The sequence below is a fragment of the Sorex araneus genome, chromosome X, assembly GCF_027595985.1.
Source record: "Sorex araneus isolate mSorAra2 chromosome X, mSorAra2.pri, whole genome shotgun sequence".
In the NCBI taxonomy this organism is placed as follows: Eukaryota; Metazoa; Chordata; class Mammalia; order Eulipotyphla; family Soricidae; genus Sorex; species Sorex araneus.
In genome coordinates, this window is record NC_073313.1 from 224,540,102 (window position 1) to 224,560,232 (window position 20,131).

The 20,131-nt window shown below is 42.2% G+C and overlaps 1 pseudogene; it reads left to right on the forward strand.

The window, feature by feature from the left end:
• The first annotated feature begins 19,113 nt into the window (after positions 1 to 19,113).
• Positions 19,114 to 19,925, forward strand: LOC105943079 (non-POU domain-containing octamer-binding protein-like; annotated as a pseudogene).
• Positions 19,926 to 20,131: the final 206 nt, after the last annotated feature.

Genomic DNA, 20,131 nt, shown 5'->3' on the forward strand with positions numbered 1-20,131 from the left:
AGCACCCTAGGGTGTGGCCTAAAAACAAAACAAAACAAAAAACTATTATTATGCTTGTCTAATCATTTCTTTTTATCTTTCTTAGAAGATTTGTGTAATTACAACCACATAGAGAAAAAAATGATAACAATCTAAAAGTCCAAAAGTAAAGGGCAGGTTAATAAAAGATGATATTTTATAATCAGAATATCAGACAACCATTACAAATCATGCTGTCGAATAAAATATTGAAAGACAAAATGTTAGCAGACTATCATTATGTAAAAAAGTCAGGTTATAGCAAGTATAACATTACATCATAGAACAATAGTATATAGAAGATTACTGTTTATCTCTGGATAATAAAATTACTTTTTTGTTCTGGTTCTCATTTTCTAAATGTTCTTCAGTAGTAAGAGAAAATTTAAATGGATTTTTAAGCATCTTCTTATTAAAGAGCTGGCTCCCTAAGTCAATCAGTATTGATGATCCGTAACCTTTTCCAGCCCCTAAAATGCAAAGTTGGTTCATATTTTGAGGTGTGAAACAATGCCAGCTGCCCTCTCCCTCACCCCATCATCTGTGCCTTTCCCGCTAATGATGTGACTTGATGCCTTTCCCCATAACTTGGGGACGAAGTGCAGCTGGGCACTGCTTCCTCGGGAATAAAGGCCCTCCCTAAGGGTCATGAGAAGATAGGGAATCATTTAAAAGGCACATTGAGGGAATATACCCATTTTTTTCCTCTAAACAAAAATGTCTGTGCTATGGGTGTGTGTGTGTGTGGCAGAGACAAGTCTAGTGTTTTCGGTAAGGGAACACGGTCATGAAAGCCGAGTGCTGCTCTGGGCTATGGTGGGCTATTACTGCTCTTTATGCAGAGCTGCAGATGGACAGAATTATGTTGCCTTAATAATGAGACTCTTAAGTGCCAGCTGTCATACAGCATGGCAGCCCTCCATGCGAACAAAGCCCTCATTAGATGGTTTGCTGGGGATAATTTGCCGGCTCTCCCTGCCTTTCTAGCAACTGACAACTCAGCCCCTCCTTCACTTCCCCAGACCTCCAGTGGACACCCTTAATCACTGACAGAGAAGTCTGCGGATGTGATCGGATGGTAATTTTTTTAATACTACATGTCTTCATATTATTTTTATGCCCTGTTTCAAAAGTTTTTAAATGAGGTTGGTAGCTAACATCCCGTGCTATCATTCATTCCGTGGCAAAATAATAATTGCTAATTTTCTTCTTCAGAGAACCAGAGCTTTATCAGGAATAACATTATGCAAATGACTATGCAAATGTCAACCAGAGCAATATCTGGGAAAAAAAAGTTCAGATAAAACCTTTAGAACACATCCAAACTTGGCTGAAAAAAATAATTGAACATTTTAAACTATAAGGTCACCATGGTAGCAAAGAGAATTTATTACTAAGAAGAACTTTATGAGAAAGCTCTGCACTCAAAATAAAAGAGGTAGGGCATACGTTATTATTTATTCTAGCTTAATTTATATATGATACGAGGGCCATGTTGTCAACTGTTAAGTCTCCTTGGGGCTGAGTTTCTCTATCCTTTATATAATCTAATAGTCCAGAATACTTAATGCTCAGCCTACTGGCATTAAGAATTAATCCTTTCATTTTACCCACTATTTTCTTATCAGTATTTTAAACTTCATATTGAATACTAGTGGAAGAAATTGCATGGAAATGCAGAGAAAAATGCTCAGTTCTTTTAAATGTAACTTTTGATATACTGATAAAGAAAATACCTCCTTAGAAACTACCTTTTCCTTACAATTGTCACCCTTTAGAGCATGGGAGATAGAGTCTGGTTAAGAAAAACTCAATGCTTTATTTCACCACATTATATAAAAACATTTTTAATGAGTAAAGGGTGAAAGTGTTATTTTTGGTAATTTTGTGGTTGTTAATAAGCCCGAGGTTTATTTTTGTTCTTAAATTTTTTTTTAATTTAAAAGACCCCTGATTTAAAATCTTCTATATGCAAATCTAAATCCATGTTTGAGCTAAAGTTTAAGAAGCACAGATATTGGGGCCAAAGAGATAGTGCATAGGGGTAAGGTGTTTGCCTTGCAGGCATCAATTCTGGTTTGATCCCCTGAGCGGCATATGTCCCCTAGGCACCACATATGTCTTCCAAGCTCTCCCAGCACTGCCAGGAGTGACGCCTGAGCACAGAACTAGAAGTAAGCAGTGTGCGCCACTGAGTGTAGCTCCCAGAAAAAAATAGCACCATGTTCACCTCTGAAATATCTGTCCACCCTGGCCTGAACTCTCACCGAGTAGCCCCTATCCATGAAGAAATCTGTTTCCTGGGTGTGCTAGTGTTAAGGGTAGGGGGACCCCCGCTTTTGCATTAAGGGATGTTTACAGGGAATGCGGATCCCTCTGTCCCATACAAACACTCCCTCCTTAGAATCATACTACGCTTGAAGCCTAGGATTTTCTTTTGCAGTAGACTCAGTACCCCAAAGTTCTACATTCAGTTTTGAAAACATATATAAGAGTTCAAGAAATTCAGGCGCCTTATGAGAGTCCCTCTACTAATTAGACAATGGAGAGCAGTTTTACAACAGGTGAGTAGGTGGGTAGGGAAAGATGGACAGTAATAAGAGCTTGAAAATGTAGAGGAAATGGCTGAACAAGAAAGAAAATAGTCGCTCTTGAAAACTTCAGTGAGTTAACACTTTTATCCGAAGCCATAGATACACCGAGGCTTTTGGAGTAACAGATTTATCACCAAGTGTCGAGGTTTGGGAGCCTAATGGACTTAGGGAGGAACCCAAATATTGCTTGCATCTGTGACTATCTTTGAACCACAGTTGCTCCTTCGCAAACTGGTTATAGAAGTAGTGCTGTGATGTTCATTACAAGGGGCTGCATTTCAAAGTAAAACAACATGATAAGGGTGTGTGTCATGTTGGGTGCTGAGCTGCCAACTGTTTCAGACAGACTGGGGATCCTGGTGACTAATTTACTGGAAATAATAAATTTTAAAATTGCCCAGTCCTGAAAGTAGTCCAGAGGCATGAAGACTACATTCCTTTAAGCTGCAAATCCTAAGCCCTTTGGAGATGCACAAACTAAGGCACCACTGGAGATGGGTGGACCCTTCAGGAAAAGAGAAGCTACAGGAAAGTTTAAAGATCCTAAGAATTTGAAAGGACCATCAAATTTCCCGTGCACAGAGTATCTTTTAAAAAGTATTTTTTTAAATTTAGTCATCTGGGGTACAGTTCCCAGAGTGGGCTTTGTCTGAGGGAGAAAGGAGGTTTTCTTGTGAGGAGCCCTGAGCGTGATTATTTGGTGCACATTCTGCCCTACATAGCTGTGATGAACCCTCCCTACCTCCGAACTCACTCGCCACAGCCAAGTGATTCTCCTCATGCCCAGCCCCCACCAGTGGGCTTCTGAAGTAGTTATACATGTGGAATCCTGGGGGATCCAGCCGTGCCTCCAACCTTCCCTTCTGGCCCATTGACCAGAGCACAAAGCCCAACTACTACAGGAGACGCTGGTAACTAGCAATTGACGTGAGAAAGCAAACAGTTGAAAACAGTCTTTCAAAAGAAACACCAGGATTTGGAATGAGTCCTGAGCTCTGGATTGTAGAATAACATAGGGTTTGTCCTTTTAGCCTTGCCGCAGGGAACTTAGTTTACTTTAAAGCAATGTCCTTTCTGTATGGACACAGGAAGACAGTTAATGTTATGTTTTGTAACTTGGGAGCTGATTGACTCCAGATAATATTTACTCCAGGGCATCTGCTTTCTCAACTCAGTTGCCCTTAGTTCCTAGCACCCCCAAAGCAGGGTCCTGATGAGGGACAGAATGGACCCAGGGAAAGCTGTGAGCTACCCTGGCATCAAAATGGGCCAGGCCAAAGCGCCACAATAGTCAACTATAAGTTGAGAACATAGTCATAGACAAATGCTGTCATGATCCAAAAGTAACAATGAGAGGGGCTGGAGCGATAGCACAGCGGGTAGGGCGTTTGCCTTGCACGCGGCCGACCCGGGTTCGAATCCCAGCATCCCATATGGTCCCCTGAGCACAGCCAGGGGTAATTCCTGAGTGTAGAGCCAGGAGTAACCCCTGTGCATCGCCGGGTGTGACCCAAAAAGAAAAAAAAAGTAACAATGAGACTAGGACCCTGATATGGTTAGGAAGATAACTTGGCCTGAGGACTGTGGTCTGCAATATATAGTGAATGTCCTCAGGAAGAACCAAACTTTAAGTCTGATATATATCTTACTGTGCTCCTACAGAATGACATTGCTAGAAATATTGGAAGTAAATTTACTATAACTATTTAAGTGGATTGCTAGCTGAGGAAGGAAGAAAGCGACACACCCTTGTTTGGATCCCACCCTTGAGCAGATCTCCTACTAATCTGGAGTAATCTCCTTAGAGAAGATTGTTAATTCCTGAAGAAATGGTCTTACCCCTCTTTGTTGATTTGTTAATGTTCAACCCACCTTTGTGTCACCACCCTATATGATTGCTATATAAACTAATACTGTAAGAGAAGTAGAGACAGAGACAGAAGTAAGACAGAGGAAAGACAGAAGCGGCAGAGGTAAGACAGAACCAAGGAGAAGAAACAGAAGGGGAGAGAAGACACAGAGGCAAGACAGAAGACATAGGAGAAGACACAGAAGTGGAGAGAGAAGACACAGAAGAGATAAGATACAGAAGCAGAGACAGAGGGAGTCGGAAGAGATAAGAGGAGAGACTACAGAGACAGAGACAGAGATAGAGAGACAGACGAGAGCACAGCAGCACACACAGAAGCAGAGCACAAGGAGGAGCCATCCCAATCCGGTCCATAAACAGTGGTTCGAGAGCACCGAATGTGAGCGGCAAGTGAGAGAAAGAAAGAGCGCCACCCGAAAACAACACAACATGCATCACATCACTCCCTTTCACTTGAGCACACTCGCCTTTGTGTTTTTTACACTGGATGAAATAAACCAAAGAGAGGGAACGCCCTAGAACACAGAGGCAGCAGGTCGGTCGGGGAAGGAGCCAACAGGTAGGGGGAGGAACCAATAAGTAGGGGGAGGAGGCATGGAGTTCCATGTCCCCCTGTTCCCAGCATCACCCAAGGGAGCTAGTCTGGAAAGTGGATGTTATGATTCTTCTGTCTCCCCTCCAGAAGAGTCAGTCACGTAAGGTCAGAAATGTTGGGGGCTGAGCCAGGAGCCCCAGAGATCAGACTGAACTTCCCATTTCCATCTATGAGTCGGATATGGATACCTGGATACTCACAGCCTCTCACCAGTAATGTTTTGTCATTTCCTGCAATGACCAAAGACAGCGATTTCTGCACTTAGAAAAAAATCCTACGAAGTGCCAAAGTGTGCCTGAGAGTGAGGCAATTTCTTTAGATTGATATTGATGCAGATATTGATGGTTTGGGCTGTTAGGTTAGAAAGAGAATCTTCTAGAAAATGTGGTCTGCTTGAAAACTTTTCATCTTGGCCCCACAAACTCAACTTGGACTGGAAGTTGTCACTTGCTTGCTTGCTTCCTTCCATTTTTCTTTTTCATTTTCCTTTTTTGTATATCAAAGGGTGTGGAGCACAGTGGGTAGGGCATTTGCCTTGCATGCGGCCGGCCCGGGTTTGATTCCTCCATCCTTGTCGGAGAGCCCGGCAAGCTACTGAGTATCCCACCCACATGGCAGAGCCTGGCAAGCTACCCAGGTGTGTATTCGATATGCCAAAAACTAACAAGTCTCACAATGGAGATGTTACTAGCGCCTGCTCGAGCAAATCGATGAACAACGGGATGACAGTGATACGGTGATTTAGTCATCATGAAATTACCAAGTTATTCATGATTGAATCTTATACAGTGTTCTAACACTGATCACCAGTGTCCACTCCCCTCCACATCTCTGGTGGAAGAAAGCATCCAAAGCAGGAGGAGGAGGTGGTACTGAAAAGTATGAAACCTGATTACCCAATTGTGTTAATGTGTGTAGAGAACCCCAGGACTGGACAACTTGAAGGAATTGGATCTAATCTTCTCTGAAAAGCCATTTGCTGTTCTCTGTTCTGGAAAAACCGAGGTTCTGTCTTCAACGTGACTCTCTCTCTCTCTCTCTCTCTCTCTCTCTCTCTCTCTCTCTCTCTCTCTCTCTCTCTTTCTCTCTCTCTCTCTCTCTCTCTCTCTCTCTCTCTCTCTCACATCTCTCTAAATTTCTGTCAATAAAAATTATTTTGGGAGCCAGCGGGAGTATTACAGGTAAGGTGCTTGCCTTGTGCATGGCTGGCCAGAGTTCAATCCCTGGCACCTCGTCTGCTCCCCTGAGCCCATCAGGAAGGATCCTTGAGTGCAGAGCCTAGACTTAGAGTGGTCCTTAAGCTTTGAGCACTGCTGGGGGTGGCCCCACACTAAAATAAATAAAATTAATCAAATTCAAGTTAAAAAAAATATAGGACCCATGCTGCTTTACTATTTCACCTCCTCCTGAAATCCTTTCCTGTGAGGGACTGCAGTGAACCTGGAACACCTGTGCTGAGGTGAGACTTGCTCTTCCTACGAAGAGCAATTCCTCACTCCAGCCTGAGCCCACGGCTCCCTGGGAACTCTGGCTGTGGGAACCAGCTCGGGCTCTGTGCAAAACAATTAGGCAGGAGGTGTGGCTCTATGACCACTTTATGGACTGGCGGGACAGATGTCTCGGCAATGTGTAGGTGCTCAGAGCAGACTTTCCAGCCCTGACCCACACCAGACCTTTCCTGGGGTGGCCCAGGTGGGTTGAACAGAGGGTTGGAAGCACTGTTTTCTTGAGGTCACTACCCTTGCTCCCTTCTTTACCATGTTGCCTGCAACACAGCCATCACATCTCAGTCCCAGCATTTATTCCTTATGTCATTTGGCAGGTTATTTATTCTGTCTATCCCTCAGTTCCTCAGTCTCCTCATAGGCCAAAGAAGGGAATTAGAATTAGATGTGCTAAGATCAGGGCTGGAGAGAGAGCAGGGTTTTTTTTTTTTGCTCTTGGGGTCACACCCGGCAATGCACAGAGATTACTCCTGGCTCTTGCACTCAGGAATTACTCCTGGCGGTGCTGGGGGACCATCTGGGATGCTGGGAATTGAAACTGGGTTGGCAGCGTGCAAGGTAAACACCCTATCCACTGTGCTATTGCTCCAGCCTGAGAGAGCAGTTTTAAGGTGCTTGCCTTGCATACAATTGATTCCAATTTGATCCCCGCCCCTAAACACACACACCACATATGGTCCTCTAAGCACTGCCATGAGTGATCCCCAAGCACAGGGCCATGCATAAGCCCTGAGAACCACTAGGCGTAGCCCCAAAGCCAAAAAAAAAAGCCAAAAAAAAATATATGGGGGTCTAGAATTGATAAGTGTATCTAACATATAATATGCCATTCAGTGTTAGCTCTGAGCATTATTTCATATACAAAGCAGCTGGCACCTGGTGATAAAGTGATAGCTACTATTAATAGTAATAATCACTGGCTTCAAGACAGGGTCCATTGCCTAAGGCCTCTTGCATCATCCTGACTGAATCTCTATGCTTTGCTTTTAGCTATCATAATAGCACAATTCAGGCTATTTGCGATAGCATCAGGTTAGGAGAGTTATTATCGTGCAGTGGTCGATGCACACAGGTATAATTGAGCAGAGAAGCATGTGAGTGCGGGGTGAAGGCGTGTGGGTGGAGGGGATGGTCTCATGGGTCAGCTCCCTCCCTTCCTCCAGGCCCAGAGGGAGAGCCAGGCAGCTGTGTCAACAGCAATGCAGCAGCCACTTAGAGCCCATCTCTGAGAAGCTAGTGCAGACACTTAAAAACACTTTTTTTTTTTAAATCTAAAAATGTTTTCGTTTGAGTAAAAGTCTCACAAATCCCAGATTCTGCTGTTTACCTCTTGAGTTGAAGTACCCTAGGGCTACTTCTTTTTTCAGGGCTGGGAACAGCTGCAATGCACAACACACACACACACACACACACACACACACACACACACACACACACATTTATCTTCTCTAACCAATACACACGTGTATCTCCTCTAACCAACATAGTGGTGTTGTCTATTGTTCTCAAAACTCACAAACTTGGAATCTGTGCCCAGTGCATTCATTATCTTTGGTTGCTACATGAACCCATGATATCTCTAGGAAAATGAAGAACACAGGAGTTGTTTGACCTGAGCATCCTGCTCTGTGTAACATAGTTAGATGGAAACTGTGGGGAGGGCAGTATGGTACCCATAGAAGAGAGAAGAAAAAGGAATGAATAAGAAGGAGACAAATGGGGAGGGGAGAGGAAGATCTCAAGTTGCATCATCCCTGAGGAAAATATGACACTAGTGGCCCTTTGAGGGAACCAGATATGGGCTCTCAGGTGGGAGAAATCTCTGGTGCAAATGTTTCAAGTGAGGCTGCATGGATTTACTTACTTGGTTTTGTAAGGGTGAAATAACTGTCACATTGTGTCTATTCCATTGAGGGCGTTAAAAACATCTCTCAAAAAGCATTAGTGACCAGATATCCTTAAGGAAACAGATAAACTCCTTGCAGGGCTCAAGCTAAGTCTGGAGTGGTTAGAAATAAAATACCTATACCATGATAGCACAGCAGAGCCTGGCAAGCTACCCGTGGAGTATTCGATATGCCAAAAACAGTAACAAGTCTCACAATGGAAACGTTACTGGTGCCTGCTAGAGGAAATCACTGAACAATGGGACAACAGTGCTACAGTGCTACCATAATAGCAGGTCTCAAACTTTTAGTTCTCACCATTGATTTGCTGGGAAGTGGAGTTGGGGCTCTATCTGTAAACTGCCCAAGCACAGTTCTCTTTTATTGGAACAGCCAGTCTGCTAGCTCATGGAATGCATGCAAACAGCCAGCACATATGAATGTGCACAACATAAGCCACAAGAAATTTTTTCATAAGAGATATGGTTACAATCTAGATGGCTGAAAAAGGAGAATCAGTGTTTACTTCCTCCTTCCATCACAGAAAATTGACACCAAAGTTCAGTTTTAGAACCTGGATAAATAGAACTTCCACAGCCAGAGACAAAAGGTAGATAGAAGACTAAGAGACATCTTATTGAAAAGAAATCTAAGAAACTAGGAATTGGCTTAAGTATTAGAGCACATTCCTTGCATGAGTAAATTCCACTCTTAATCCCTGCACAGTGTGGTCTTCAGAGCACCTCTGGCGTGAATCTGGTGGCCCCCAATACTGCCAGGTCAAAGCAGTAGCATAGCACCGAGCCCCAATATTAAACTATCAAGTCTTCTTAGCTGAACTACACACCATGGGAGTGACTTCTGGACCTTCTAGACATCCTAGGAGTCCACACCCCTCATGCCAGAAAAAGAACTAAAATAAAGGAAAGGAAACCAAACCAATGCAGCGAAAAGCTAAAATCTCGAAGAGATTTCTAGGTAAAGAACTTGGTTTTGGGCGTGGGTAGTCAGGAGTTTGTCCTAAACACCTGCATGCCATTCTTATAGCACTAGAATGAGAGGCAAATATGTATAGGGTACAAATTTGGGTCAGATTTGCCAACAACTGCTATCATTGTGATGTCTTACAAATTTGCTTATAGCATAGGTGGGTACCGTATTGGAACACACCTTTCTACTAATAGTCCCTGAAGGCAAATCCCTAAGGAGGGCTCTACCCTCCTTAGGCTGGAGCGATAGCACAGTGGGTATGACATTTCCCTTGCATGTGGCAGACCTGGGTTCGATTCCTCCATCCCTCTCAGAGAGCCTGGAAAGCTACCGAGAGCATCTCACCCACACAGCAGAGCCTGGCAAGCTACCTGTGGTGTATTCGATATGCCAAAAACAGTAACAACAGGTCTCACATGGAGACGTTGCTGGTCCGCGATCGAGCAAATCGATGAAAAACGGGATGACAGTGACAGTGAAGCTTCTATATGACACAGAAACTCCACTTCTTGGCATCTAAGTGAAGGTCCCAAGGACCTCATTTCAAAAAGACATTTGTGCCCTAAGTTCATTGTAACACTATTCTCAATAGACAAGATCTGGACACAACACACATGTCCAATGATCCAGATAACTGTATAAAGAAGCTGGATATATATACACAATGGAATACTATTCAGTAATAAGAAAAGATAAAATCATGCATTTTGCCACTATGGAGATAACCAGAGGGTATTATGTCCAATGAAGTAAGTCAGAAGAAGACGAACTGCTAAAGAATTCTTTCTTATGTGGGATATAAAGAAACATAGTAAGAAAATAACAGCCAATAATAGTTCTACTGGCTAAAGGCAATAAAACCTGAGAGTTCCTCTAAAGAATTGATCTTACTAAGGGGTGGTGAATGTGATGGGAAGAGACATTGAGACATTGATTCGGAGGAAAGTACACTCTGCTGGTGGGTGTGGTGGTATTAGATGATTGTCACTACTAGGTTCTATAATAAATACTAAGTGAACCTCTAAAAGAGAAAAGAAGCCCTATTTGGAAATGCTAAAATAACTTTAAAAATACCAGAAAGAAGAGTAATAATAGAAACTTTAAAATTAATTAGAGAGACCCTCTGCTCGTAAAGACTATGATTCAATAGGTCTTCTAACCCATTTTGGCACCCAGAGTGGCTTCTTACAGACACGCATCTAGACTGTGAGCTGTACTACGACTATGTGCCACCCGGGGAGGGATTTTCCCTTTCCACCCTGTTTTTCTTCGCAGAAAATGGCGATGGCAGCATCATCCATGTGGCAAGAGCCACCCCCTAAGACTTCCACCGAGAGGTAGGAACTTTGCAATGCTGTGGCTCATTGGCGATCATGGGATGGGAGCGGTACTGGCACGTCCTCGGCCCAGATAAGATCTGGAGCTTCTTCTCTCGAAACAGACCCTCTGTTCGTAAAGACTATGATCCAAGAGGTCTTCTAACCCATTTTGGCACCCAGAGAGGCTTCTTCAGACATGCATCTAGACTGTGAACTGAACAAAAATATCAGAAATCCAAACAATAATAGGGAAAAAATCCAAACAATTATAGTGAGTTCTCTATTGAAATATTGAATGTACTAAAAGTATAGAGAATAAAATGAAGATCATTAGCTACTTAGGTGGGGTCTGCGTGGGAGGGGGGTATATTGGGTTCTTGGTGGTGGAACATGTACACTGGTGAAGGGATGAGGGTTCAATCATTGTATGACTGAGACTTAAACCTGAAAGCTTTGTATTTTTTTCTCACGATGATTCAATATAAAAAAATAAAAAATAAAATAAAATAAAATAAATTAGAAATTTTCTTGATTTAATTTATTTATTTATTTTTATTTTTTTATAATTTATTTATTTTTAATTAGAGAATCACTGTGAGGGTACAGTTACAGATTTATACACTTTTGACAGTTTTGTGCTTATACTTCCCTCATACAAAGTTCGGGAACCCATCCCTTCACCAGTGCCCATTCTCCACCACCCATAAACCCAGCGTCCCTCCCACCCTCCCCAATCCCATCTCCCCCCCACCCCACCCTGCCACTGTGGCAGGGCATTCCCTTCTGTTCTCTCTCTCTAATTAGCTGTTGTGGTTTGCAATAAAGGTGTTGAGTGGCCGCTGTGCTCAGTCTCTAGCCCTCATTCAGCCCGCAACTCCCTTCCTCCACATGGCCTTCGACTACAATGTAGTTGGTGATCGCTTCTCTGAGTTGCCCTTTCCCCGGAACGTGAGGCCAGCCTCAAAGCCATGGGGTCAACCTCCTGGTACTTATTTCTACAGTTCTTGGATATTAGTCTCCCGCTCTGATATTCTATATACCATAGATGAGTGCAGTCTTTCTATGTCTGTCTCTCTCTTTCTGACTCATTTCACTCAGCATGAAACTTTTCATGCCCATCCACTTAACTACAAAATTCTTGACTTCCTTTTTTCTAACAGCTGCATAGTATTCCATTGTATAGATGTACCAAAGTTTCCTCAACCAGTCATCCGTTTTGGGGCATTCGGGTTTTTTCCAGATTCTGGCTAGTGTAAACAGTGCTGCGATGAACATACATGTGCAGATGTTGTTTCGATTGCACTTTTTTGCCTCTCTGGGATATATTCCCAGCAGTGGTATTGCTGGGTCAAATGGGAGCTCAATATCTAATTTTTTGAGAATCGTCCAAATTGTTTTCCAGAAGGGCTGAACCAGTCGGCATTCCCACCAGCAGTGTAGAAGGGTCCCTTTCTCCCCACATCCTCTCCAACAGCGGTTGCTTTTGTTCTTTTGGATGTGTGCTAGTCTCTGTGGTGTGAGGTAGTATCTCATGGTTGTTTTGATCTGTATCTCTCTGATGATTAGTGATGCAGAGCACTTTTTCATGTGCCTTTTGGCCATTCGTATTTCTTCCTTGGTAAAGTTTCTGTTCATTTCTTCGCCCCATTTTTTGATGGGGTTTGATGTTTTCTTCTTGTAGAGTTCTTGATTTAATTTATGCTAAAAAACAGTAACAATAAGTCTCTCAATGAGAGATGTAACTGATGCCCGCTCAAACAAATCGATGAGCAACAGGATGACAGTGACAGTGACAATTTAAACTAAATACTAGAATTACAAGCCTAGGTATAAACTTTAATATAACCCCAAAACAAAAAAGCTTAGAGGAAACAAATAAGGAGAGGCAAATAGAACGTGAACAGCACTCAAAGAACAGATATTTAAAAATGATTGCTTTATATGTTTAGTTTTATGTATTTTCTTTTTTAAATTTAGATTTATTTTTATAAAGTTCACAATATTTGATTACATTTAATATTTGAACACCAATACCACCACCATTACATTTTCCCACCACCGTATTTCAGATGTTTCCATCCCGAACCCCAAACCCTGCCCCAAAAACAGAACTGAAATAATTTATTTTATATTGCCTATTGTGAATAATCCACTAAAAATGATCCAAAAAAGGTTTCTTAGAGGAAAGTGTGTGAAGACTGTTGAATTTCACCCAGGAGCCATCAAGCCCTTATATAAGAGATTAGTGACTTGTTGTTAAAGGTTAAGCCTTGTGTGTAGATAGATAGATAGATAGATAGATAGATAGATAGATAGATAGATAGATAGAGGTATATAGATATCTGTATTAATATATTTTCCCCTAAGATATGTTGCCGTCTACTTTAAACCCCATCAAATCTGGTGTTCTATTCTTGGTATATTAGTGGTGTAAAGTATGAGATGTCAGTTGCTCGGTCCAGCCATAGACTCACCCATAGGTGAGGCCCATTCAAGCATGTGGAGAGCGGCCATGGGCATGGCAGCGGTTCTGGAGGTTTTTGGCCGCCGGGGCTCCATTGGGATGGAGAGGGGACCTCACTCACCCTGCCTCCGGGTTGCCCTGGATGAAATAGCCTGGTGCAGGATCTGGAGGCACGTCTATGGAGTATCGTTCTGTGCTCTCTTCCCTATATATTTTCTTAAAGAAAAGTGAATAAGAGAAGATGAAGAACAGAGACTAATTGTATTATCACCAGGATTTATGTTATTAGCAATAAATTATTTTCTATACATGCACTGTAGCACTGTAGCACTGTCGTCCTGGTGTTCATCGATTTGCTCCAGCAGACACCAGTAATGTCTCCATTGTGAGACTTGTTTTTACTGTTTTTGGCATATCTAATATGCCACGGGTAGCTTGCCAGGCTCTTCCATGCGGGCAGGATACTCTCAGTAGCTTGCTGGCTGTCTGAGAGGAATGGAGGAATCACACCCAGGTCGGCTGCGTGCAAGGCAAATGCCCTACCCGCAGTGCGAACGCTCCAGTCCATAATTTTATTAAATGTCAGTAGTATGAACCTGTCAAAAGCCACAAGGTAGCAGGATGAATCAACAAGTGAAATCCAACCTTCAATTTATATTTACATAAGAACAGCTTAAAGTCCAATGATAAACATAGGTTCAAAGAAAAAAACTGGAAAACGGAAGAGGCAAATAGTAATCAAAATAGGCAGAGATAACCATACTTACATCAGATAAAATACTTTTATGTTTGCTGCAGCATTATTCATAATAGCTAAGATCTGGAAACAACCCCACTTCCTAAAAACAGATGACTAGATAGAGACACAAAAGTCTCTATACAAGAAAATGCTATTCAGCTATAGAAAAAATAAAATTCTGCAATTCACCGGCATGTTATTGCAGAGGAACTACAGAATGCAGAATGAAATCAGTAAGAGGGATTGAGATAACGATAGAATGACCTTCCTCATATGTGGAATATAAAAAACATAGTAAGGGAATTAGAAAAAAAAAACAATCAGCTAATGGCAATCGAGTCTACGAGTTGGTCTATGGAACTGAGTTTGCTGAGGTGGCCGGGGGAATGGGAGAGGGTTGCACACATGAATGGAGGGATGTTAACACTCTGCTGGTGAGTGTGAGGGCAGAACAGTGTATGTCTGAAACAGTGCTATTGCGAATCACAGTACTTACATAAAACATTTTTAGAAAGTAGACTTGAAACTAGAAAAGGTAACAAGAGATAAGGATGTGCAGTACAGAATGGTTAAGAGGGTCAAATTTTTTATGAAGTTTAAAAACTGATTAACTTGTAGGGATTAAGAAATAGCACAGTGGGTAGGGCATTTGCCTTGCATGCAGCCAACCCTGGTTCTATTCCCAGCATCCCATATGGTCCCCTGAGCACCACCAGGGGTAATTCCTGAATGCAGAGCCAGGAGTGACCTCTGTGCATCGCCAGGTGTGACCCAGAAAGAAAAAAAAGCTGATTAATTTATAAACATCGAGTGAAAGAACATCAGAAACTATAGAGCAACTTTTAGCAGGCTTGAAAAGAGACATATATAGCAACACAATAGTGAAGGAAACTTGAACACCCCAAACTAGAACAACCAAAGAAAACATTTAAAAATCTTCACTTAAACTTGTATCACTTGTATCACTTGTCATCCCGTTCATCTTCGATTTGCTCGAGCAGGCGCTAGTAACGTCTCCATTTGTCCCTGTCGCGTGCTAGTGCAGCCCAATGATATCTGCTCGCTCCAGGAACAGGAAGAGCCTCCAATCATTCATTCGGCGATTTGACGAAGAAATCTGACCATCTAGTTGGTGGGAGGCCACGAGGTCTTCTGACGTCCCGTGGAATCCAGTCGGTAACAGCTCTAGTCCAGCGGCAGTCTCTGAATTGCATTACATGACCGGCCCATCTGATTTTTGATGCCTTGGCAAATGAGACAGCATCCTTGATTCTTGACCGTCGATGGAGGTCAGAACTCCGGATTCCTTCTCTCACTTGAGTGAGACGTGATATGCCTAGCATAGTTCTTTCGATTCCCCTTTGGGATACCCTAAGAGCATTCTCATCCTGTTTGTATAGGGCCCAGATCTCTGAGACATATCTTAGTGCAGGAAGAACGGTGGAATCAAAAAGATGTGCCCAGAGTCGAAGGTTCCTTGTCCTCACTGGCCAACCCCCACTACATCCACTACCCAGCCACTGCCATGCTCCAGGCCGCTCTCCAGACCACACAGCTGCCTCCCACCATAAGGTACTTAATACTCATTATTCCAGCACCATATTTGATAGGTTTAAATTTGGTGTGAACCATGGTAACAACTCTAAGGGCGATTGGAGTTCGCCCTAAAAGCCCTCTCGGAGACCCTGGCAAGCTACCGAAAGTATCCCACCCACACAGCAGAGCCTAGCAAGCTACCCATGGCATATTCGATATGCCAACAACAGTAACAACAATTGGCCTCATTCACCTGTCACCGAAAGAGCCCCCAATATGGCAGCGTTAAGAAAGATGAGAAGGAGAGGCTGAAAAAATCTCAGGGACGAACTAGACTGCCAAAATGAAGAAAGACTAAAATGATTGTCTGTACTTTCAACACACGTACACTGACATCAGAAGAATCCATCGAGGACCTGATGGTGCAAGCGCAGAAGATCAAGTACAACATCATTGGTCTGACCAAAACAAGAAGACATCAATCACATCACACCATTTTTGACACTGGAGAAGAATTGTTCCTTGGAACATGTGACAACAGAGGTGTTGGTGGCATTGGTGTTCTTGTCAACATGAACTTCACTTAAATAATAGGTTTAAACACAGAAATGAACAAAGTAGTCTTCACAGACATTTATAGCAATCTCCTCCCACAACGGGCAAATCCATGTTCTTCTCAAATTATAAGAATTATCCCCAAAGATGTTCTCTTCAAGATCATCCTCAAAATTACATTCTGGCATACAAAACAGGATTAATAGATTAATGAAGACTGAAATCATATCAAATGTCATTTCAAACCATAATTCATGAAACTAGAAATCAACAGCAAAAAAGAAAGCTGAAAAAAATTCAAATATATGGTAGCTAAACAACATGCTACTAAAAGGAAGTTAAAGGGGGAAAAAGTTACTGAAAACAAATTAAAATGAAGACATGAACGATCAGAACATAAGAAGCATAGTAAAGATTCATGATAGCCAGAATCTGGAAACAACCTGAGTGTCCAAGAACAATGAATGGATAAAGAAACTAAGGCACATCTACACAATGGAATGCTAGGTTGGTTAGAAAAAATGAAGTAATGGAATTTCCTTATGAATGGATGGACATGGAGAATATCATAGTGAGTGAAATAAGTCAGAAGGAGAGGGACAAATATAGAATGACTACATTCATTTTTTGGTATATAAAAAATAAATAGTTGAAAACTAATATTCAAGGCCAGAGAAAACAAGGGCCAGGAGGACTGGTCAATGGTTGGAATCACCACCAGTGTGTGTGGGGTGGAGGGTAGGTAAGATATAGAAGGAACCAGTATGACAATAGTAGTTGGAAATGATGATGCTGAACAAGAACTGAGTGTTAAAAGTGAGTAAAGGGATATACATGACAACTTTTTAGTATGTACTAAAAAGGGGTGGGGGAGAGAGAGAGAGAGAGAGAGAGAGAGAGAGAGAGAGAGAGAGAGAGAGAGAGAGAGAGAGAGAGAGAGAGAGAGAGAGAAGGAAAGTTCCTGCCATACATCCAGGAGGTTGGGAGAGAGGGAGTTGGGGGGGGGGGGTGGTAGGAGAGAAATCAGGGACACTGGTGCTGGGAAATGTATACTGGTGGAGGAATGGATGTTGGAACACTGTATGACTGAAACATGATCATGAACAGCTTGGTAAGAGTCTATGTCACAATGATGCAATTTTAAAAAGAGAAAGAAACAGTAAAGATGCTGCTAGGAAGGAAGCTCATAGCAATACAGGCTTATATTAGAAAAGAAGAAAAAGCTCAAATAAACAATCTGACCTCAAACCTAAGAGAACTAGAAAGAGAAGAATATGTGAAGCCTAAAGTCAAATGAATTAGAAAGAAATAATAAAAATTGCAATGAAAGCATATGACATAGAATTTTTAAAAATTAATGCAAAAGATCAATTGAACAAAGAGCACTTTCTTTTAAAGGATAAGCAAAATCGACAAACCCTGATCAGGGTTAAGAGGGAACAAAGAGAGAAAACTTTTGTAATAATTAGGATCAGAGATTAAAGGACAACTGTTATAACCAGTGGCACAGGAAAGCAAAGGATAGTAAGAAACTACTACAAGCAATTCTAAATTGGAGAACCTAAAGGAATAAATTTCTAGACTCATACAACCCCCTAAGACTGACTCAGGAGGAAAATATAAAACCTGGACAGAATTGTTAGAAGCACGGAAAGTTAACAGCAAACAAAGCTTTCCCTTAGACAAAAGCCAGCACTGACTGGTTTCACAAGAGGACTGGTAAAACTTTCACAGATACTTATTACTGATCCTTCTCGAGCTCTTTCTGAAAAAAATGAAGAAAAAAGAATTTTTTTTCATGTATTCTTTTACGCTTTTGTTTGTTGGTTTGTTTGGGGGCTATACATAGCAGTGCTCAGGGCTTACTCTTGGCTCTGTGTTCAAGGATCACTGTTAGCAAGCTCAGGAGACTATGTAGGGTGCCAGGGATTAAACCTAGGTTGGCCATGTGCAAGGCACATTTCCTACTGCTGTACTATCACTCCAGCCCAGCTTCCATTATGAGGCCAACATTTTCCTGATACCAAAGGCAGACAGTAGATGTGGGGTTGTGGGGTTCCTCAACAAAATTGTAGCAAATCATAGAGAATATGCGAGGACTAGGGAGCTCTCAGGGCTGGAACACACACGGGACATGCAGAGAGCCCTGGGAGACAATCCCTGGCCCTGCCTGCCCTCCTGAGCACTGCCATTGCAGATCTTGTAATCCCAACAAAACAAAGTAAGAATGACCAGTACTAAGTTGAATAACATGCTAAATTGATCACATGTCATAAACAAATAGGGCTTATTCCAGGAATGCAAGTATGGTTCATTGTAGGCAAATCAATTAATGGACAGAAGAAAAGTTTTTAAAAAAAGATAAAAATCATAACCGCTAAAGAAAATGAAAATATCTTATCAATAGATACAGGGAAACACTTGATTGTTTTCAATGTCCTCTTATGATAAAATTTGCCCACAAAATGAGATAAAAGGAGCTTAACTCAAAGCAATAAAGGCTATTTCTGACACATTCATAGACAATTCCGTATTTACTGGTGAAAAGTTAAAGATTTTCCCACACGACAAACATATCCACACTCACTACTATTATTCAACATGGTATATTTATTGGGTGTCCTAGTTAGAACAATTAGGGAAGAAAAGAAAAGTGATCTCTGCTAGAAAAGAAGTAAAACTATTACTACTTGCAGAGAGTATGATAATAATCACTGTCACTGTCATCCTGTTGCTCATCGATTTGTTCGAGCGGGCACCAATAATGTCTCATTGTAAGACTTATTTGTTACTGCTTTTGGCATATCCAATACGCCATGGGTAGCTTGCCAGGCTCTGCCGTAGGGGCGCAATACTCTCAGTAGCTTGCCAGGCTCTCTGAGAGGGGCGGAGGAATGATAATAATACACATAGAAAAATCCTAAAGACTCCACAAAAATGAAAACAATTAGACTGAGAAACAATAATGTGCTAGGCTACAAAATTAATGCACAAGAAATTACTGCATGAAATTTCTCCATCACTCCGAAGAGACAGCAGTTGATGGAGGAATGCAAAAAATGCAGCAATAGAACCTTTACGTTAGATAAGCAACACCACGTTCCGAAGAAGCAGTAGCAGCATCACCACCAGCAATAGCGTCCACTGCCATGGATACTTGCAAACTAGGCAGCAAACCAGCAGCTAAAATGAAAACTTGACTGTTGACCTGAAGAGTTTTAGGAAACCAGAAGAGAAGAGCTTCATCCAGTGGTATCCAGCAATGTCTGGGCAATCTTCCTGCTGACCACACGGAGGAGGAAGTGAGGGGATTATTTGGGAAATGCTGGAAGGCGAGTGAAAGTCTTCATTCATAAGGATAAGTGCTTTGGCTTTCTCTGCTTGGATGCATGACTCTGGCTGAGATTGCCAAATTGGAGCCGGACAACACGCCATTCCAGGGAAAGCAGTTGCACGTTTGTGCTTGTTTGTCATGGAGCATCCCTGAGATCCCCAAATCTTTCTCAGTTTGTGTGTAATAAACTGCTGGAGTAAGCCTTTTCTGTGTTCAGTCAGCTGGGGAGGGATGTGGCCACAATGTGAACCAAGGCCCTCCTTCCTTGGAAAAGACATTGTTAAATTCTCAGGGAAACCAGAAGCTTGGAAAACTTTGGACAGATGTCGTGAAGGTTCCTTCCTGCTGACCACAATTTTTAGGTCTGTGTCTGTCGAGTCTGTGAACTAGTTAGATGATGAAGAGAATGCCCAGACATGCTGGTTATTTAAAAATCAGCAGATTCACAAAGAATGAAAACAGCCTCCCAGAATTTGCATATTCTGGCTCTGTGGAGTATGATGATGCCATCAACTGGTAGGTGCTCACTGAAAGGGAGAAGTAGCTGTACGCCCAAGAAGATTGCATCATTAAGAAAGTTTGTGGGGGGGGGCTGGAGCAACAGTACAGTGGGTAGGGCATTTGCTTTGCACGCAGCCGACCTAGGTTTGATTCCCAGCATCTTATATGGTCCTCTGAGCACCGCCAGGGGTGATTCCTGAGTGCAGAGCCAGGAGTAACCCCTGT